The 22,552-nt window shown below is 50.4% G+C and overlaps 1 gene segment (V, D, J or C); it reads left to right on the plus strand.

Moving 5' to 3' along the window:
- The window catches only part of LOC122173242 (Ig mu chain C region secreted form-like), a 1,717,225-nt gene that overhangs the window by 1,251,555 nt on the left and 443,118 nt on the right, over positions 1 to 22,552 (plus strand).

Genomic DNA, 22,552 nt, shown 5'->3' on the forward strand with positions numbered 1-22,552 from the left:
AGATACCTAGTAGGATTTACTACAGGGGGACTCAAGTACCTAACTCACCTAAGGACTTTTGTAAATCCCACTGGACATATATCAACATCTTTAGGCTTCTAAATACCTTGTAAATATGTCTCAGTGATTTAGGAGCATAAATCTCATTGAAAGTCAAAGGAATTCCTCCTAAACAACTCAGGTTCTTTAGAAAATCCAACATGGAGAACTGATAACCTTTGTAGAAGTGCTGGTCATCCAATAAATCTCACTGAAACCAAGGGAAGCTGAAGGTGCCCAATGCATTTGGGGTTACATGTGTAAAGGTATCTAGGTGCCTAGTGGGATTTTTAAAACGCAAACAGGCGCCTTTTCCCCATTGAAATGAAAGGGTGTTGGGCACGTTGGTGATTTTGAAGGCAGCTCACAGGCACCTTAGAAATTTGGCTCTTCCTCTCTTTCAAAATTGACTTTGAAAACCAGAATTTCCTCCTAAGGAAAAAGGAATGCAGGAAATAATTCTAGTGATAGGTTTCAATAGATCTCCTTCTTTCTATTAGTAAAAGAATAAATATCGTCACTCAGCAGGATCGGAAAGAAAAGAAAAAAGAAAAACAAAGGAAAAAAGGAAAAGAAAAGACTGGACAGGAATGAATCAGCTGAATTCAGACAATGTGATCTATAACCACAACAACACCTTTTATAGGGCACTTTGCATGATTTGTTAGGGTAAAATGTAGATCTCAAAGTGCTTTACCAAGGAGATAATTTTATAGATGGGGAAACTGAGGGACAGAGCAGTGACCTGCCTAAGGTCACCAGCAGCGGAGCCAGGTCTCTGGAGTCTCAGTCCAGGGCCGTACCCACTAGACCACCCTGCCTCCTGTGGGGCTTTGATACTCTGTCCTCTGGCTTCTGGACAAAGTCTGGGTTAACTCAAGCTGAGCCTAGTGGAGGGATGTATGTCTGCAATGCTCTGCTGTATGGTGTAGTCATGTCCCAGGGGGAGATCCCCAGACACACAGACAGCTCCCTGCCTTCCCTTATAACCGCCCCTACCCCCACCCGTGAAACCCGCATGCAAATCGCTGCCCCGGGGGGTTCCTGTTTAAATACAAACCTCCTGGTTCTCGCAGCTCCTCAGACACTGCCAGACAGTGATATCTGACTGAGCGCTGCCCTAACAAATCATGGAGTCTCTCTTGATTTCCGGTTTGCTGTTATCTGCCCTGACTTGTGAGTATTTCTGGAGAATGCAGGGAACTTTCATACCCGAAACTTGAGGTGTTCAGCGTGAAACTGGGGTAGGAATAATAAGGCCTGTAATCATTTTCCCTCTTTCCAGGCGTCCACTCGCAAGTTCAGCTGGTCCCGTCCGGCCCAGGAGCGGTGAAACCCGGAGAGACACTCACCCTGACCTGCGCCGTCTCTGGCGATTCCAGCAGTGTCATATCTAGTGGCTGTTGCTACTGGAGCTGGATCCGGCAGAGTCCAGGGAAAGGGTTGGAATGGATGGGACGTATAACTAAAGGTGGAAGCACGGACTACGCCACATCTCTCCAAAGCAGGATCACCATCGCAGTAGAGTCATCCAAGAACCAGTTCTCCCTGCAGCTCCGCTCGCTGACAGCTGCAGACACCGCCACTTATTACTGCGCCAGAGACACAGTGACACAGAGCAAAGCGGGACTGGCACAAAAAGGGGAAGTGGTCTCTCAATAGGTATTTGGGGCATTTTATGAAAGAAAGAAAGAAAGAAAGAAAGAAAGAAAGAAAGAAAGAAAGAAAGAAAGAAAGAAAGAAAGAAAGAAAGGCCTCAAACACCACTTGTGGGAATATTTAGCTTAAAATTCGCTCTCTCTCTAAAGGGATGTGGAGGTGGAGCAATGCTTCTGACACCTGCCAACGCTGAAGCAGTTCACAATGGAAAGACAACAGCAAACAGCAAACACTGGCGAAGGACGAGACGGGATGTATAACCCTGGATCGGAGCCCAGCTTTGCCCCAAAGCAGCGCCATTTTCTCCCATCCGATATGTGCACCCATCGCTGCTCCATCCTCTGAAATCGTTCTTAGCACGTGCAGGTCTTTGGGAGTGGGAACATTTCCAGGCAAAGGCAAATCCTGTGTCTCTCCTTTGTGCTTTTACAAGGAGACTCCAAGGGATGGGGGGTGGTTATCTAGCCAGAGCTCCTGATGCCAGCCCCCTTTTATCTCCCATCCCCCTGTGTGTGAAACCTGCACACAAATCCCTGCTCAGGGGGTTCCTCTTTACATACAAATCCCCATTCTCGGAGCCTCGGTCTCTGCCCGGACACAGAACAAGCCTTTCCACCTCAGACATTTTCCTCCTTCACCAGCTCCCCTCATGAAATCAGGCTTTTCTTGTCCCTCTTGGTTGCTTCATCATGTGGAGTGTTTCCAGCTCCTGTATTGATTTGGGCAGGAGATTTCAAAGGCAGTTGGGTGAAATGGGACAGTGTCACTACCCTCTGTTTGCCAGAAGCTGGGAATGGGCGACAGGGGATGGATCACTTGATGATTCCCTGTTCTGTTTATTCCCTCTGGGGCACCTGGCACTGGCCACTGTCAGAAGACAGGATACTGGGCTAGATGGACCATTGGTCTGACCCCAGTCTGGCCCTTCTTATGTTCCTACGTTCTTAGGAAAGTTCCAAACTATCACCCCCAGTGCGGTGGTATCACTTATTGATTTCTTTGACCCCTCCTGGTACTTCAATATCACCATTCCCAAATCCAGCTGGTCCATTCCAACTGGGAGCTGGCGACACCAGGAGAGAATCTTGAACTGACTTGTATCGGTGATTGTCTTGTGGAGAGGGACTGGATCCGTCAGGCCCCAGAGGGAGGGTTACAGGGGCCGGGAACCCTACATTCCTACTGCTCATCCTTCCAAAACCTTCTCAACATCTCTGGGAATGCCCCTGAAGACGAGTTCTGTCCACAGCTGAGTGACATGACAGCTGCAGGAACCGCCGTGTGGTACTGCTCCAGACACAGGCAGTGAGCCAGAGCAAAGCGGGGATAGGAGCTAGAAGGGAAACTGGTTTCCAAACGCCACTTTAGCACTAGGGGACAATTTCCTGGTGCAAGTGCTGGAGGAACCAACTAGGGCCAGAGCTCTTCTAGACCTGCTGCTCACAAACAGGGAAGAATTAGTAGGGGAAGCAAAAGTGGATGGGAACCTGGGAGGCAGTGACCATGAGATGGTCGAGTTCAGGATCCTGACACAAGGAAGAAAGGAGAGCAGCAGAATACGGACGCTGGACTTCAGAAAAGCAGACTTTGACTCCCTCAGGGAACTGATGGGCAGGATCCCCTGGGAGAATAACATGAGGGGGAAAGGAGACCAGAAGAGCTGGCTGTATTTTAAAGAATCCTTATTGACGTTGCAGGAAAAAACCATCCCGATGTGTAGAAAGAATAGTAAATATGGCAGGTGACCAGCTTGGCTAAACAGTGAAATCCTTGCTGATCTTAAATGCAAAAAAGATTACAAGAAGTGGAAGATTGTACAAATGACCAGGGAGGAGTATAAAAATATTGCTTAGGCATGCAGGAGTGAAATCAGGAAGGCCAAATCACACTTGGAGTTGCAGCTAGCAAGAGATGTTAAGAGTAACAAGAAGGGTTTCTTCAGGTATGTTAGCAACAAGAAGAAAGTCAAAGAAAGTGTGGGCCCCTTACTGAATGAGGGAGACAACCTAGTGACAGAGGATGTGGAAAAAGCTAATGTACTCAATGCTTTTTTTGCCTCTGTCTTCACGAACAAGGTCAGCTCCCAGATTGCTGCACTGGGCAGCACAGTATGGGGAGTAGGTGACCAGCCATCTGTGGAGAAAGAAGTGGTTCAGGACTATTTAGAAAAACTGGACGAGCACAAGTCCATGGGGCCAGATGAGCTGCAGCCGAGGGTGCTAAAGGAGTTGGCGGGTGAGATTGCAGAGCCATTGGCCATTATCTTTGAAAACTCATGGCGATCGGGGGAGGTCCCGGATGACTGGAAAAAGGCTAACATAGTGCCCATCTTTAAAAAAGGGAAGAAGGAGGATCTGGGGAACTACAGGCCAGTCAGCTTCACCTCAGTCCCTGGAAAAATCATGGAGCAGGTCCTCAAGGAATCAATTCTGAAGCACTTAGAGGAGAGGAAAGTGATCAGGAACAGTCAGCATGGATTCACCAAGGGCAAGTCATGCCTGACTAACCTAATTGCCTTCTATGAGGAGATAACTGGGTCTGTGGATGAAGGGAAAACAGTGGATGTGTTATTCCTTGACTTTAGCAAAGCTTTTGATATGGTTTCCCACAGTATTCTTGCCAGCAAGTTAAAGAAGTATGGGCTGGATGAATGGACTATAAGGTGGATAGAAAGCTGGCTAGCTCGTCGGGCTCAACGGGTAGTGATCAACGGCTCCATGTCTAGTTGGCAGCCAGTTTCAAGCGGAGTGCCCCAGGGGTCGGTCCTGGGGCTGGTTTTGTTCAATATCTTCATTAATGATCTGGAGGATGGCGTGGACTGCACTCTCAGCAAGTTTTTAGATAACACTAAACTGGGAGGAGTGGTAGATACACTGGAGGGTAGGGATAGGATACAGAGGGACCTAGACAAATTAGAGGATTGGGCCAAAAGAAACCTGATGAGGTTCAACAAGGACAAGTGCAGAGTCCTGCACTCTGGATGGAAGAATCCCATGCACTGCTACAGACCAGGGACCGAGTGGCTAGGCAGCAGTTCTGCAGAAAAGGATCTAGGGGTCACAGTGGACGAGAAGCTGGATATGAGTCAACAGTGTGCCCTTGTTGCCAAGAAGGCTAACGGCATTTTGGACTGTATAAGTAGGGGCATTGCCAGCAGATCGAGGGACGTGATCGTTCCCCTCTATTCGACATTGGTGAGGCCTCACCTGGAGTATTGTGTCCAGTTTTGGGCCTCACACTACAAGAAGGATGTTGAAAAATTGGAAAGAGTCCAGCGGAGAGCAACAAAAATGATTAGGGGGCTGGAGCACATGAGTTATGAGGAGAGGCTGAGGGAACTGGGATTGTTTAGTCTGCAGAAGAGAAGAATGAAGGGGGATTTGATAGCTGCTTTCAACTAACTGAATGGGGGTTCCAAAGAGGCTGGATCTAGACTGTTCTCAGTGGTACTTGATGACAGAACAAGGAGCAATGGTCTCAAGTTGCAGTGGGGGAGGTTTAGGTTGGATATTAGGAAAAACTTTTTCACTAGGAGGGTGGTGAAGCACTGGAATGGGTTCCCTAGGGAAGTGGTGGAATCTTCTTCCTTAGAGGTTTTGAAGGTCAGGCTTGACAAAGCCCTGGCTGGGATGATTTATTTGGGATTAGGTCCTGCTTTGAGCAGGGGGTTAGACTAGATACCTCCTGAGGTCCCTTCCAACCCTGATGTTCTATGATTCTATGATATTCTATGATTCTAGGCGTTAGGAGCTGAGGGAAAGGGACTCACTGACGGGAGGGGTTTTCAGGAGGGGAAGTTGGAAAATACCTCGTGTATCAAGTCTCCTGCAACACAACACAAACTGCACGGGTCTTATTCCTTTTCATTGGGAGCAGTAATGAAAAACACACCTGTATCTACACACCCAGCCTGAAGACTTCTCATCTCCTCCAGCAGATGGCAGCACAGACACATAGACCCAGAGAAAGCAAGCGAGCGAGCGGGAGTCACGCACTCTCAGTGAAAGAGTAGCAAACAGAGAGGGGGGGGGGGGAGGGTCCCATCTCCTTCAGCAGGAGGCAGTAGTGAAACACACACACACACACACACGGGGGTAGCGCGCGCACACACACGTGGATTTATTACTCCCAGTAAGAGTTAGCAACGACAGAAACACACCAAGGCTGATCCGGATTCCTTCCCTCCCATACGGACGAGCAGGGAGGGAGGGACACCACCATACACAACGAGTTGGTCTTTTCTCTACCTAGCAGGAGCCAGGAGGCTTCACAAACACACCCTGGCATTTCTCCTCGGGCGGGACTCATTCAATCCAGCAGAGAGCAGCAGTGACACACACATGAATTTGCACCCACGCGCTATGACACAGTCCTACAAGGAGGCAGGCGCCCCTCGTGGATTAAAATTTAGGAGAACCAGGTTCTGATCCCGACTCTGTTGCCTGGTGACCGTGGGAAGTCACTTCACCGCTCTGTGCCTTCGTTTCCCCATCCCTAAAATGGAGACAATTCTCCTTAATTCCAATAACAGGCGGCAGGGACACACAGCAATACAGTCATACATGTTCCACCCAGCAGGGGTCCGCAACACGCAAACAGTCACACATATGACAAGACCCAGGTCCTATTCCACACCCAGCTCTGTGGCAGTGTATTGAATATATTTTAAAGTGTTCGGTGTTACTTGAAGAGCCGGCCCACCATCCCACAAATAAAGCAATTCTCTGTCTCGCCCCGGTGTGAGGCACAGGCCTGTGGAAGGAGAATATTCTGGCCAAGCCATAGCCCCCCTGTGACGTTATTGATATAATCGGGGACCATGTAGATCATTGTTGCAACCAAGGTCCTGTAGTGGTACCCAAATCTTGTATAAAGGGGGTCAAATGAGGTGTCTAAGACAAGGTTATGGTTTGCTGGTTATGATTATGCTGTCTATATGTGTGTATCAATTTTGTAGTTGAAGTTATGAATATTGGCTCTATACTGTCTGTATTTCAAACTTATGCTATGCTTCTGGGTGACATCCCAGACACGCTGGTATTAGCTCTGCCTAGCCTGCTTGATGGCCCATTAAGGACCATCAGCTATACAATGAACCCATTGAGAGAAGGCAAATATGCCTTGAGACTCAGCAAAGTATGCAGGGACTGGCCCATGTGACTCCAGACTCCATTTTGCTGTAATTTTCCACAGTGAGAACAAAGAGGTGTTCTTACACCTGGAAAAGACTATATAAGGCTGATGCCTCATCTCCATTTGGTCTTCAATCCTGCTTCTTACCTCTGGAGGAACTTTGCTACAACTGAAGCTCTGAACAAAGGACTGAATGACCCATCCCAGCGGGGGATGTATTCCAGAGACTTGATTTGAACCTGCAGTTTATTCCATCGCTGCTGCAAGCCTGAACCAAGAACTTTGCCATTACTGTATGTAATTGATTCCATTTAACCAATTCTAGCTCTCATCTCTATCTTTTTCCTTTTATGAATAAACCTTTAGATTTTAGACTCTAAAGGATTGGCAACAGCATGATTTGTGGATAAAATCTAATTTGTATATTGACCTGGGTCTGGGGCTTGGTCCTTTGGGATCGAGGGAATCTATTTTCTTTTACTGGGGCATTGGTTTTCATAACCATTTGTCCCCATAACGAGTGGCACTGGTGGTGATACTGGGAAACTGGAGTGTCTAAGGGAATTGCTTGTGAGACTTGCGGTTAGCCAGTGGGGTGAGACCTAAGTCCTCTTTGTCTGGCTGGTTTGGTTTGCCTTAGAGGTGGAAGAAACCCCAGCCTTGGGCTGTGACTGCCCTGTTTGAGCAATTTGTCCTGAATTGGCGCTCTCAGTTGGGTCCCGCCAGAACCGCATCGTCACGCCCCCGCCAAGAACTTTCACCTCCCATCCCAGCTGGGCAAAACCCACATGCAAATCCCTGCCCTGCTTAAACACCAACCCCGGATCCTGCGAGCCTCAGGCACCGCGCCGCGCTGGCCCGTTTCTTCCTGCTGCGGGGTATCCCCTTCCTGCCACACCTCGCAGAAATGGCGTTGCTGCTGCTGGGGTTTCTTTTCTGCCTCTTGGCGGCTCCCTTCTGTGAGTATCTCGGGGACACGCAGCCCCCGCTCTCCTCCCTGCCCGCAGTGCAGCGTGGAGCGTCACGTCTCCTTTTCTCTCCTTCGCCAAGGTGTCCGCTCACAGATCCAGCTGGTCCCGTCCACCCCGGGAGTGGTGAAGCCTGGAGAGTCCCTCACAGTGACTTGTACCGTGTCGGGGGACTCCATCGCTACCCGCACCTGGTGGAACTGGGTGCGCGAACTCCCCGGCCGAGGGCTGCAATGGGTAGGGCGCATCCATTTCTCCGGGAGCACGAACTACGCCCCCGACCTGCAAACCCGAGCGAACATCGCCAAAGATGACGCCAAGAATGAGTTTTACCTGCAGCTCCGCTCCCTGACCGCTGCGGACACCGCCACCTATTACTGCACCAGGTGGGACCCACAGTGATACGCGCCATGACAAGATCCCAGGAGGGGAGAGAGTCCCTGAATGAAGCGGCGCCGTCTCTTCCCTGTTACAACCTCCCTGCCCTCTCCTAAGGCGCCTGAGATCTTTCCCCCTTTGCGCTGATAGCTCGTTTCCAATCCGGAAAAATTTCCAATTGCTTTTCCCTAATTAGCTCGAATCTTCATTGACCATGAAGAAGTGTGATTCAGGGAACAGGAGCTGGCCAGAGGCGCATCTTCCATGTTTATTGCTCTGAAAGACCTGAGGCAAATCACTTAGAGCCAGATTTTTAAAGGTATTTGGGCACCTAATAATTCCCATTGAAATACCTTTAAAAACCTGGCCATTCATTAGTCTCTGTGACTGCCCCGCCCCCAGGTCTACCAAAGACTTAGAATCATAGAATAGTAGGACTGGAAGGGACCTCAAGAGGTCATTAGTCCAGTTCCCAGCACTCATGGAAGGACTAAGTTTTATCTTCTGGACCATCCCTGACAGTGTTTGTCTAACCTGCTCTTAAAAATCCCCAGTGATGGAGATTCCACACCCTCCCTAAGCACAAGACTCACCTTGCACAAGTCTCTCTAGGCCAGATTCCCAAAGTTGGGCACCTAAAGTTGCAGATGTGCAAATCCCACTAGATGCTAAGTACCTTAGCAGTTTAGCTCAGGAAAGGCCACCTATTTTTACAATATTTAGGTGCTTGTGGTGTAGGTATTTGCCTAACTCCCATCGATTTCAATGAGTTGTTGACTCCTGGGTACTTTTGAAAATCCCAATACCTTCCTATCTGGATGTTTAGGAACCTAAATGCCTCTGAGAATCTGGCTTTCTCTGCCTCAGTTTCCGATCTGTGTAATGGGGATAATGACACTTCCCCACTTCACAGGAGAGTTATGAGCACAAACACACTGAAGATTGTGAGGTGCTCAGGCACTATGGTAATTAGGGCATATCAATGACTGAAATGGATGGTAAAAATTTTCCTGTCAGAGCTATTCTGCAATGGAAAATTAGGCATTTAGCTAAACTTTTTCCAGAAAATATCTATTTTGAGCATTTGGTTGAAAGATATTTTGGGTTTTTTTGGTCATAATTGTAAATTTTTACTTTTCAAGATTTCATTTCTTTCTTTTTTTTTTTAAGACAAGTAAAATTTTCAAGGGGAAACAGCCCATTTCCCACCCAGCTCTGCTGGAATCAGACCAGTTCTCCATCTAGTCCAGTCCTGCTGTTAGCACAGTCAATGAAAACCAGATTCTGCTCCCATTTACACTGGTTCAAAGCCAGCATCACATCACTGATAGCTGTGGGATTATTTCAGATATCCATCCCTGTCATTGGGGCAGGACTGGACCCTGGCAGTTTCATCGCTGATTTCACTGGGAGTAGACGCAGGCCCTAACTCTATGTAAGGTTATTTCCAAGTTACCCAGAATACACTTATTTGCTTTTCTGCCTCTGAGCTGATCTGCGAGATCATCACCCAGACAAATCAGAATCAGATATGCATCCGAAGAAGTGGGCTGTAGTCCACGAAAGCTTATGCTCTAATAAATTTGTTAGTCTCTAAGGTGCCACAAGTACTCCTGTTCTTCTTTTATCAGAATCCTGAGTTTCACATGATGAAAAGGGCCAGGCCCCAGAGAGATCTCCACCTACAACCAGAATTAATTTATCAGCTCGTCAATTCTCCCATGTTCCGCTGCAGGGCAGCAGCATCTCGATCTGTTTCCTCCATTTAGCCCAGAACCAGCTCCCCGCCAGCCCCTTTCATCTCCCATCCCTGCTGGGTGAAACCTGCATGCAAATCCCTTCCACAGGGGGTTCCTGTTTAAATACACCCCCCTGGTCCTAGGCACTCCTCAGACACTGAACCCGGCTGCTGGGGAGTCTGTTAATTAATTCAGACTATCATGGACTCTTTCTTCACCTTCCTTTTCCTCTTAGCCACCCTTTCTTGTGAGTATCTGTAGGAGGAGGTAGGAAAACTTCTACTTCGCTTGTATTGGGGGGAGAGATGCCCCTTGACTTCAGCAGAGCAGGGGGAGTCCCTGGGGAATATCTGAACAGCATTATAATTCCTGAAATAAATTCCCTCCTTTTGCAGGTGTCCGTGGCCAAATCCAGCTGGTCCAGTCCGGCCCGGGAGTGGTGAAGCCCGGAGAGACCCTCACCCTGACCTGCACCGTCTCGGGTCAGTCCATCACTAGTGGTCACGGCTGGCACTGGGTCCGGCAGCCTCCAGGGAAAGGGCTGGAGTGGCTGGGACGAAGATATTACAGCAGTTCCACCTGGCAAACAAACTACGGCTCATCTTTCCAGAGCCGAATCACCATCTCCCCTGATTCCTCCAAGAACCAGTTCTCCCTGCAGCTGGCCTCCCTGACAGATGCAGACACCGCCATGTATCACTGTGCCAGAGACACAGTGACACAGAGCAAAGCAGAGATCTGTACAAAAAGGGGATGTGGATTCTGACCAGACTTTCAGGCCTCTCTCATGCTGTAATTTATCTGCCTAGAGAAAGGGGAACACACACACACACATACACACACACAAAATTTGCACTAGATGGAAATGAAGGGACATCTTCTGCTTTCCCTTTCCACTCCCTCCTCTCCCCCAGGTGTGTATCTGAGTATGTTTTCTGTGAACTAAGAAGTCTCCTTCCTTTCAGTACAAGGTAGCGCTGACACAAGGACACACAAACAAAAATAAGCCCCACAAATCTCATTCCTGCCTGACGGGGCAGCAGTGTTTCTCCCACCCTCCCTCACTCCCAGGCAGTTCTTCTACATGAAACACACCTCGGAATACGGCGCTGGGTTTCTCCCCGGCCTGCGGGTCAGATTCTGCCCTGTGTCCTGCCACCACAGCCTGGGTCCTGACAAAGCCCAGGGGCTGCATCTTCTCTCCATTCCCTTTTCCTTCCCTCTCACCAGAGCTGCTTTTCAGGCTCTGCGGCCTAAACCCGCCCTTCCGCCACGCTCAGCTGCTGCTCCTTCCCCATCAGGCATTTCCATGAGAGTGTCATTTCCCTGAGGATATTGTTTATATCTATGTCATATGCTCAACACATTTTTCTAATAGCCACCGCTCCAATAGAGAGACACCCTTTTACTCAACTGTGGTGGAGAAAAGAAAGAAAGAAGGGGCCAGATCACACAGCATTCGCTAATTGCCGGTTCAGTTCCCAGCCCGGTTACACAGCTCTGAGAGAGCCACTGAACGAAGGAGCTAAAGAGCTCGGGTGGTTTCAATTCCTTTCCAAGGGTGATGTCCCAGTGTCTGATCTTTATGCAAATCTCCCAGCCAGGGTCCCCATTTAAATAGCAGCTCCTGGGTTCTTCTGGGACCCGTCTGCCTAGGGGCTGAAGTGAATTTCATTGTTTCTCTTTTTTCTGCCCTTTTTAAGAAGATGGAAAATGTGTTGTCATTCCTGGTTTTACTCGCCATCTCACCCTGTAACTCAGGAGGAGAATTTCGGGGGAAATGATCTAACCCTTAGGAAGGGAGGACAACATTTAACTGTAACCTTTCCTGTCCTTGCAAGTGCCCGGTCCCAAATCCAGCTGGTCCATTCCGGGCCAGGCGCGGTGAAGCTCGGAGAGCCCCTCACACCGGCCTGCACCGTGTCTGGTTACTCCATTTCTTCTGGGCTTGGATCTGGTAGGTTCCTGGGAAAGGCTTGGAATATATGGGGTATGTATATGCAGCTAGTGGGAGCACAAACTACGCCATTCCAGTATTCGGTGGCAATTGGGTGGCAGGTCCTTCGCTCCGAGAGGGACTGAGGGACCCGCCACCAAATTACTGCGCTGCAGACCCAGACGTGCCGCCCCGATAGCGGCTGGAGTGCCGCCCTTTGGTATTGGCAGCCTCAAGAACCTGCTTCTTTAGCTGGTGCGTGGAGCCGGCCCTGTTTCCCACTTATTCTGTAGCTACATCTGTCATGCTTCCCCACTCCTTCACAATTCTGCAGTGCCATTTCCTTTGTTCCCCTTGCTTTTATCCATAATGGCTGTTCAGTAAAACCACTTTTCCCTGGCTGATGGAATTGATCTGCAAAGGGATTTATTAAATGCAGCATTTGTCAGAGCTGTTTTTTAAAGGATATTTAAACCCACTTGCTTTACTCAAAGGGAATATTTGTGCTTAGGCTTGTGCGTCCAATGTGCCTTCTTGGTGGCTAGTAAGAGGTAATAAGATCACAATTATTCCTTTGACGTCATGGATTAGTCCAGGAAAGGAGAGACGAATTAGGTGGCCCATGCTAGGAGATTCCCTATGCATCTACTAGAGGGGGGGAAGAGAAGAGATGGGGGGCAGGGAATGAGTCAGTTCAGCCTGCTTATGGAGCTACAGCAATAACTGCAGTTGTGTATCCAGTTGTGTATCCCCACTCTATCACTGAATTGTTTTCTTCCTAACCAGGAGTCAGATTCTATTCTATTCATGTTCTTAAAACAATGCCCATCCCTGACTTATGTGAGCCCTGGGGCCTTGACAATTTGTCCCTTATATGGACTAACCTCATTCCCTGGATTTAAGCAAGTTATGTTAAATGATCACATTAATTTACATTTGGATAAAACAGCCAAAGTTTTATGGGTGGGGTAAAACATAGGAGTACTGTTAACTTTCTATAGCACTTTATGCTCTAAAAGAAGTTGGTGCCTAACTTCCCTTAGGCTACCACTTTTTCACAGAGGCTTACAAACATGCTTTATTTGGTTATGTTGACTGAACTGTAAAACCCAGCTCAGCCCTTTGGCCCCCACACCAGTCAGCTGACTCCTGGGACAAGGGACCAGGCTGGATCAGAGGTGCTGGAACAATTTTTATAGTGGGGTGCTGAGAGTCAGTGAACCAATCTGTAAACATAGGATGGAAACCACTTCAAGCCAGGGGGTGCACACTTCAGCACCATGGGCTGGAATGGTGGTGGAGGAGGGTCTGGCTGGAGTCTAAACTATAAACTGGCCGTGGGGAAGTTCAGGCTTGAAATTAGACGAAGGTTTCTGACCATCAGAGGGGTGAAATATTGGAACGGCCTTCCGAGGGAAACGGTGGGGGCGACGGACCTGTCTGGTTTTAAGATTAAGTTAGATAAGTTTATGGAGGGAATGGTTTAATGGTAAAACATAGTAGCCAAGGAATACCAAGCAATGGTAGGTAAATAATATAATGGCTAACAGGGGTCAGGCTAGAGACTCTTGCCTAAATGCTCGGGGTCTTACTGATCACCATATTTGGGGTCGGGAAGGAATTTTCCTCCAGGGTAGATTGGCTGAGCCTCTGGAGGTTTTTCGCCTTCCTCCGCAGCATGGGGCAGGGATCACTAGCAGGAGGGTCTCTGCCAATTGAAGTCACTAAAACACAGGATTGGGGACTTCAACAGCAGAGTCAAGGGAAGGGGTAGGGACTGTTTTGTGGCCTGCAGCATGCAGGGGGTCAGACCAGATGATCATAATGGTCCCTTCTGACCTTAAAGTCTATGAGTCCATGAGTCTATGAGTTAGGGGACAAAGAGACTTGGCTGGGGCGGCGCATGACTACCATGATGGGGTGAGAGGCTGAAGATCCTCACTGGAGTGAGAGAAGATAGGAGCCCAAATGATTGGACAACAGTATACGATTCACATAAAATAGAATAAAAAATAGAAAAAATAATACATTTATAAAAAGTGCAAAATAAATTTAAAATAGTAATAATGAATAAAATACAAAAATATTAACAGACTTTAAAAAAGTAAAATAATAAAAACTGAAAAATAAAAGAATTGTAAAATACATAAAAACCATAAAAGGGGAAATAAAATTAAAAGAAACTTTATATATATATAAACAATAAAATAAAAAAGGAAATACAAGTAAAATATATTAAAAAGGTAAAAATATAACTATTAAGAAAAAACACACACACAAAAAGAAAGAAAAAAGAAGTACAATTGTAAAACCGAGGGTGAGAGTCCATGGGGCTTGTGCTCCTATATCATAGGTGAGGAGCTCTGATGTGTGCCCCCGTGTCCTCCTCTCTGCCCCCCGTGTGGACAGGGCTAGACAGCAGTCTCACTCCGGCCATGCGGTCACCCCAGCCTGGGAGTGAGGGGCGGCGCCCTCCGGGGCTTCCGGACCCACAGACAAAGCCTGGGGGGAATCACTCCCATTTATACTTGCTGGACACAAGGCTCTTGCTCGTGTTGTACAGGAGGCTAAGTGACCCCCCTGTTATACACTGAGCAATGAGGGCTCCCGCCGTGTGGGGCAGAGGCGAGACCCTGCGCTCCAGGGACGAGGTAGCAGGTGGACAGACCCCGCCAGAGCGGGGAATGTCGGCAGGTGCCACTCTGCCTTGGACGGAGTCATCTCCACTTGAGCAAGCGAGACTCCCCGCAACCTCCAGGCACCTCTTCCGTCAGTGGACGGTGACTCTGACTCCGAGAGAGACCCCCGGGAGAGCGAGAGAGAGACGGGGTGTCCCTCGGCTGGGCCCCCTGGGACGAGATTCAGCCCAGCCGCAGCGGGGTACACAAGGTACTAGGTGGAGAGGGGAAGGAGAGAGAGCGCCAGGCTGGAGGCCTCCGGGCTCTGCTCCCCTCTCTGCACCAGCCTGAGTCCCCCACTCAGGGCTTTTCCCAGCGTGTACCCAGCCCACCCAACCTTGTGTCATGGGTCCGGGCCAAGCCTTCGGAATGAGGGGAGAGAAAAGGGCAACGCTGCCTCTGCCCAGGCTATGCAGGGAATCACCCCGCCCTTCTGGAACTACCTCTGGGGACCCAGCTGGGATTGTAGCTCATTGAGACTTCCAGAGCCTGGCCCCATTGCGGTCACTCCATGAGGTAGAACAGAAACACCTGCCTTTAAAATTCAACTGTATCTAGGGTGACCCCACCTGTATTTCAAGTTCCGTCATAGAGGACACTGCTGCGGGGGGAGGGGGTGAGCTGGAGGGGTGTGTGTGTACTGGGAGATGGTATTTGGGAGGTGCTGGACAGAGTATTTGGGGTGTGTAAGAGCAGGGGCGCCTCTCGGGACCAGGGGACCTCCTGCAGGCATGCTGCCGAAGGCAGCCTGACTGCCACCCTCAGGGCGACCGGCGACAGCACCCCAGGCAGGCGCTTGCTGCGCTGGGGCCTGGAGCCGCCCCTGGTTGTCCCCCATAACGTCCATTCTTCTCCCCCCCACACCCCACGGAGCACTCCCCTTCCCCCCCTCCCCTCTCTTTCCCCTCCCCTCCGGCAGGGCTGGGTTGGGTGAGGGGTTGGGGGGCAGGGGGGAGGCTGGCTGGCTGCCTGCTGAGGAATGAAAGTGAAAGAAACTCACTTCCTCGGCAGCCAGCCAGGATTGGAGGGGTCACGCCTGGCTGGGCTGGGGATAGCCACATAGCATGTGTGAAAAATCAGGACGGGGGGTTGGGATAGGGTGAGCAGATGTCCCACTTTTATAGGGCCAGTCCCAATTTTTGGGTCTTTTTCTTATATAGGCTCCTATTACCCCCCCCCCACCCCCTGTCCTGATGTTTCACACTTGCTGTCTGGTCACCCTAGGTGTGGGTAATTGGTGCCTATATAAGACAAAGCCCCAAATATCGGGACTGGCCCTATAAAATCAGGACATCTGGATCTGGTCACCCTAGCTGGGGAGCGCGTCTCTCCCCCGGGCTGGCAGCGATCCATCTCATCCGGGGGGAGCTGCGCAGGGCAGGATGAGCTGCTGTGGCTCCATGGGTGCCCCATCCCTGAGATCAGATGCTGGGCTAACTTCACCATGGTCCGTTGGGCTGGCGGTGGTTCCCATTGGCGTGTGATCGGACCGGAGGGTTTGCTGCTGCTGTTGCCACTCTGCACCCCAAGAGGTGGATTTTGGGGTCCTGCAGTTTTCCACCTCTCTCCTCCTCTACTGCAGCTGTTGGACCAGCAGGCTGGGGGTGAGCCAAGCATGAAAGCAGGACTGTGTTGCCATTTAGATTGTCATTTAACAACTTTGTTTGCCAAAAATGCTGGCTAACAATCCCTGAATTCAATTTCAATATATTTTTAAATCAATATCTTAGCCAAAACCAGAAAATTAAGTTGTTGACAATTATTTGTGACAGGTTTGGTTTGGGGCAGGGAGTGGGCCAGTTTTCATCAGAGAAACAAAAAATGTTGACTGACTTTCCTATAGCCCCGTTACTGCTAAATAGAGCCTCCAACAACTGTAATATGCTCATCCCTTTACTAGTGTCTAGAGCAGGGGTCGGCGACCTACGGCACACGTGCCAAAGGTGGCACACAAGCTGATTTTTATGGCACGCCGCGGCGGGCTGAGCGGCTCAGCCCATCGCCGCTCTGGGGTTCCGGCTGCTGCCCCATTGCCAGCCGGGGTCCCAGCCGCCGGCCCCACTCAGTGCCTGCTGCTGGCCTGGGGACCCCCAAGGAACCCCAGGCTGGCAACGGACTGAGCAGGCCGGCGGCTGAGACCCCGTCTGAGCCACTCAACCCGCTGCCGGCCTGAGGTTCCATTCACTCAGCCGGCAGCGGACCGAGCGGGGCCGGTGGGGGGCTGAGCGGGGCCGGCGGCAGGCTGAGCGGGGCCAGCGGCAGGCTGAGCGGGGCTGGTGGGGGGCTGAGCGGGGCCGGCGGCAGGCTGAGCGGGGCTGGCGGCAGGCTGAGCGGGGCCGGCGGCTGGGACCCCAACTGGCAAGGGGCCGGCAGCCGGAACCCCAGAGCAGCAGCAGGCTGAGTGCTGCCGGCACCCCAGACTGGCAACGGACTGAGCCACTCAGCCCCCCCGCCGGTCCCGCTCAGCCCGCCAGCGGCCCGCTCAGCCCACTGCCGGCTGAGTGAATGGAATCCCAGACCGGCAGTGGGTTGAGTAGGGCCAGTAGCTGGACCCCAGACCAGCAGTGGGCTGAGCGGGGCTGGTGGCTGGAACCCCAGACAAGGATCCCAGGCAAGGATCACACTAAATTGATAAGATCTGCATTTTAATTTGATTTTAAATGAAGCTTCTTAAATATTTTAAAAACCGTATTTACTTTAAATACAACAATAGTTTATTTATATAATATAGACATAGGGAGAGACCTTCTACAAATGTTAAAATGTATTACTGGCATGGGAAACCTTAAATGACAGAGAACTTGGCACACCACTTCTGAAAGGTTGCCGACCCCTGGTATAGAGTGACCATCTGTTGTACTAAGATTCTCTTGCTTTTTTTCCCAGTGAGTCAGGATAGCTTTTGCCAGCCCAGAGGTTGGGCAGCCAATGTCTTACATTGTCACAATGTTTTGTCCAACTTTCATAAAGTAAATACATGGTTAATATGAGTTAAAAAGCCCAGGGACACTTCCTTGTGAAGAGTCTGTGCAGCAGATCATGCTAGAGCTGTGAAAATGTCAGTTTGTGATGGAACTTTAGAGGCAGTGATTTATCCTGTATTTCTGGCAGTGCCCAAAATGTGCTGCTATTGCTAACGTCTTTCCAAACAAAAATGAGGCACAATAGGACTTCTGGAACATTTCTGTGCTACCTTCATCTAGAGGAGATGATTCTGTGCTGACTTCATTTTGGTCACTTTGTGCTTTACCTAGGAGTAAAACTAGGGGTTATATTTCCCCACTGCTTGGAAACCCAGCTTATTAAACTGGATAATGCCATTGATCTATTTACAGTAGAAGGTTGATAGAGAGTTGTAACTAACATTAAGTCTGATGACCACTATACATTTAAAACTAAAAAGTGGCTTTGTAAAAATGACCTGGGTTTCCGACTCTATTGTGTCTCAGTCAGGGCGGAGCGCCTTGTGAGGTGTCTTCACACTAGCTCAAGGTCACAGCGCAAGAACCTAGAGAGCCTCCTGAAGCACGGTGATAGTTTTGATTTAAATGGACTTGAAGTGTACGAAGAATTGAGGACACTGTCACCAATGTTGCCACATGCAAAATCGGTGATGGACATTGTACAGTTTATTCATACCAGCAAACTTGTTGACATATATCCTAATGTGCACATTGCCACTCGTATTCTACCGACAATTCCTGTAACAGTAGCATCAGGAGAACGGAGTTTCTCAAAACTAAAGCTCATTAAAAACTCTCTCCATTCTACAATGAGTCAGGAATGCTTGACTGGTCTTGCTATTCCTGCAATCGAACAAGACATCACTTTGTCTTTGTCATACAATGACATTATTACTGCTTTTGCAGCCAAAAAAAGCCAGAAAGATTGCTTTGAATTAAAAACAAATCCTTGTTTCAATACCTCTTCATAGAAATTTCCAATAAAATGTTGACAAATTTAAAAAATTGTATTATTTGCATCATTCTGTCAAATCAGAATTTTTTCTATAGCGCTACTTCTTTAGTGCTAGTCCATCAGCATTACAGTGTGCTTAATTAAGTTAAACTGGGTTTAATAACATGCATGTGGCAAGTTTTCCAATACTGTAAGCCTATGTTTGTGTTGTTAAGAGCAAGTCAGGCACAGGGGCACCAGTTTAATAATCCCGCCTAGGGCACTATAAATCCTAAGGACGGCCCTGGTGCCAGGGGATACACAGTGACACAGAGCAGAGCAGGATGTGTACAAATAGGGGAAGCTGTTGCTATACAGACATTCAGGGCATTTAATGCTGTGATTTTCCTCTCAAACACACAGAGACAGGTACAGAGAAGGAGAGAGAATCTCTAAGAGTCAAGATTTCATGAAGTTCATGCAAGCAATCGGTACCCTGATATTGCAGAACAGCAGTGACAACATTGTCACTTCTCATTGCAGGACTAAGGGTTAAACAAGGAAATCACCGGCAAACCCCAACTCTCACCATGTTCTCTCATCCCCAGCTCAACCCTCCCACTCACCTGCCATCCACACCTCAGGATTCACTACTGAGCCTCTCTGGAAGAACTGGTGATTTCACTGTGCATAGGGCCGGGACAGGGAAATGGGAAATTTTGCACAGTGATAGGAACTGCAAAGTGAGTGAGAGCAATACACAGGGAGGCGCCCAGACGCTGTGGTAACCTCTGTATCAGAACGTACGGAGAGAATAGAATAGAATAGAATAGAATAGAATAGAATAGAATAGAAACTGGAAGCGCCATCGCCCTGCCTCGCAACCCAGATTCACCAGCTGGGGAGATGAAATGTTGCACATTGAAACATGATCCTACTTAGCTTTCAGCCACTTTCCCTAACGGAGTCAATGTAGGTGTAGATCACTGGACATTCGGAGTTGTGGTTATTGTTAATATGACATTGGTGCCCACACTCCCCAGCCTAGAAGGGGTCATTGCCCTGGGCACCTGCTTTCTGTCCCTGCCTTGAAGAGCTCACAGTCTGCACAGACAAAGGGGAAGGAGGGGCACAGCCTGGGGAAATGACTTCCCAGGGTCACACAGCAGGGCCAGTGACACACCCACCCGCAGTAGCTGGACTCTTCATTCCTAGCTGAGGGCCCCTCGCCTCTGTAATCACAACACAGCCCTGAAGGAAGATGCGTCTTCTCTCCATGCCCAGCCCCCTCCCCGCTCACTGAAGGCATTTTTCGGTCTCTGGTGCCGGAAACAAACGCCTGTCAGGGCTGGTCTGCATCACACTGTGCCCTGCCAGGAGTGCAGTGGACTGGATTCGATGACCTCTCCGGGTCTCTTCTAGTCCTATCGTTCTCTCATTTCTCTCCCCGCCACTGCGGCTCTTCTTCCAACACAGATTCCCAGGACGATTTCACGTAAACCAACCCTGCCCATACATTGCATGTACTGCTTTTAATCGCCCAGCCCTTTTCACACTAGCCCCTGCTCCGCTGGAGAGACACCCAGTGACTTCAACAGGCTTCGGATCACACCTGCGACATGAAGGGTGGGGATGGCTCTCTCATCCCCCACACAGAACTTACTGGACAGAGGTCTACCTGGTACTCCCCCCATCCCCCGAAACCCGCATGCTACTGCCTGTCCCAGCAGATTCTCCGGAGTCCCAGTCCCAGACCCTCTCCTCTGGATCCCTCAACCCACTCCTCTCACAGCCACCTCCTGTCCTTACATGTGCACTGAGCTGAGTGCACGGTCTCTGTGGGGTGTAAAGGTGACACCTGTCCCCAGGGCCGGTGCAACCACTAGACCAGGGGTCTCAAACTCAAATGGCCATGAAGGCCACATGAGGACTAGTACATTGGCCCGTGGGCTGCATTACTGACACCTCCCCCGCCGCCCCCCTTGGCCCCTCCCCCACTCCACCCCTTCCATGAGGCCCAGCCCCTGCCCCGCCTCTTCCCACCCCTTCTCTGCCCCCATTCCAACCCCTTCCCCGAAATCCCCACCCCAACTCTGCCCCCTCCCTGCCCCCAGGGGGCTCAGGACAGGGAGTTGGGGTGTGGTGTGCAGGAGGGGTGAGGGGTACAGCAAGGGATCAGGGTGCAGGGTGCGACAGGGGGCTCAGGGCAGGGGGTTGGGGTGCAAGAGGGGTGCAGGGTGCGACAGGGGGCTCAGGGCAGGGGGTTGGGGTGCAAGAGGGGTGCAGGGAGTGGCAGGGGGCTCAGGGCAGGGGGTCGGGGTGCAAGAGGAGTGCAGGGTGCAGCAGGGGGCTGAGGACAGGGGGTCGGTGTGCAGGAGGCGTGCGGGGTGAGGCAGGGGGTTCAGGGCAGGAGGTCGGGGTGCAGGGTGCGGCAAGGGGCTCAAGCAGGGCTCAGGGTGCAGGAGGGTGCAAGGTATGGCAGGGGGTTGGGGCTCAGGACAGGGGGTCGGGGTGCAGAAGGGGTGCAGCAGGGGGCTCAGGGCAGTGGGTTGGGATGCAGGAGGGGTGCAGGGTGAGGCAGGGGGTCGGGGTGCAGGAGGGGTGCAGGGTATGGCAGGGGTCGGGGTGCAGGGTGTGGCAGGGGGCTCAGGGCAGGGGGTTTGGCTGCAGGAGGGATTTGGGGGGCAGGATCTGGCCTGGCGCGTACCGGGGGCAGGGCAGGCTCCCTGCCTGCCTGCCCTGCCCCCGCAAGAGGCTGGAATGTGGGGGGGGGGGCGGAGGGGTTGTGCATTTCCGTTGCTTGAGGCACCGCCTCCAGCAGCTCCCATTGGCCGTGGATCCCCGTTCCCAGCCAATGGGAGCTGCTGGGGGCGCTGCCTAAAGTAACAGCCACACACAGCCCCTCCGCCCCCCCTTCCCCACGTTCCAGCCGCTCTGGTAAACACTGGGGGGCTGCGAGGGGCTGCGAGGGGCTCGCAGGCCGCAGAAAATCACCCCAGCCCACGGGCCGCGTGTTTGAGACCCCCGCACTAGGCAAACTAGGCAGTCACCTAGGGCGGCAAGTGGTTGGGGGTGCCCAGGGCCGTCCTCAGGCATAGGCATAGGCCACCTGAAAATTTGGGGACCACTGGGTCTTAGTGTCCTCCCTAGTGATATTCCTATCCCTGTTCTGACCCTTCCTGCAGGTTCTGAGTCTTCCTGGGAAGGGGATCTAGTAGTTAAAAGAGAAACAGTCTCCAGCCTGCCAGACCTATTAGCACAAGGCTGAAACTGTTAAAGAGCCATTCAAGGGGGAATGAAAACATTAAACAGGCATTTGCCAACCCCCAGGTAGCTACTGACAAAAACAGTTGTGCATGACTGTAATATTTACTCAGAACATGTCAGTCTACAGGACCTTCGTTTAAAATTTGCTTTAAAAATATTTCATTGGTGAGTTGGTGAAGATTATAAAATCACATCTCTAAAAAATCCTTGCATAGATTTTTAGATGCACAATCATCTTTAGCATTAAATGCTTGGATTGTCAGACATATGTTTTTTTAAATAAATTCTTCAAAAGACCCTTATCTAAAATACACATTTTAATTACTATAGTAAAAAACGCACTTCCAAAGTGTTCCTGACCTTTCTGTCCATCCATTTCTCCCCTCTCCCTCCCCACCACCCCCCACTGAAGGAAGCAACAGCCCTTTACTTCCAGATAGCTGGACAAAGAGTTTCCCTTTCTTTACTTCTGACTATCTGATGAACTAGTTTTGAGCAAAATCAGTACCTTAGTAAGTGTCTCTGGGAAAGGAGGGAAATAGGGGCCGATCCATAGATTTGTTCTGTGATTCATTCATTCCTCTCTTTGGGCTGGTCCACACTAACCCCCCACTTCGAACTAAGATACGCAACTTCAGCTACGTGAATAACTTACCGCGGGTCCACACGCGGCAGGCAGGCTCCCCCGTCGACTCCGCATACTCCTCTCGCGGAGCAGGAGTACCGGCGTCGACGGCGAGCACTTCCGGGATCGATCCCAGAAGATCGATTGCTTACCGCCGGACCCAGAGGTAAGTATAGACGTACCCTTTGTTTCCCTTTCCCCAGGTGTCTTCTCCCAGGTGCAGCTGGTACAGA

Source organism: Chrysemys picta, chromosome 13, assembly GCF_011386835.1.
Source record: "Chrysemys picta bellii isolate R12L10 chromosome 13, ASM1138683v2, whole genome shotgun sequence".
Classification (NCBI taxonomy): domain Eukaryota; kingdom Metazoa; phylum Chordata; order Testudines; family Emydidae; genus Chrysemys; species Chrysemys picta.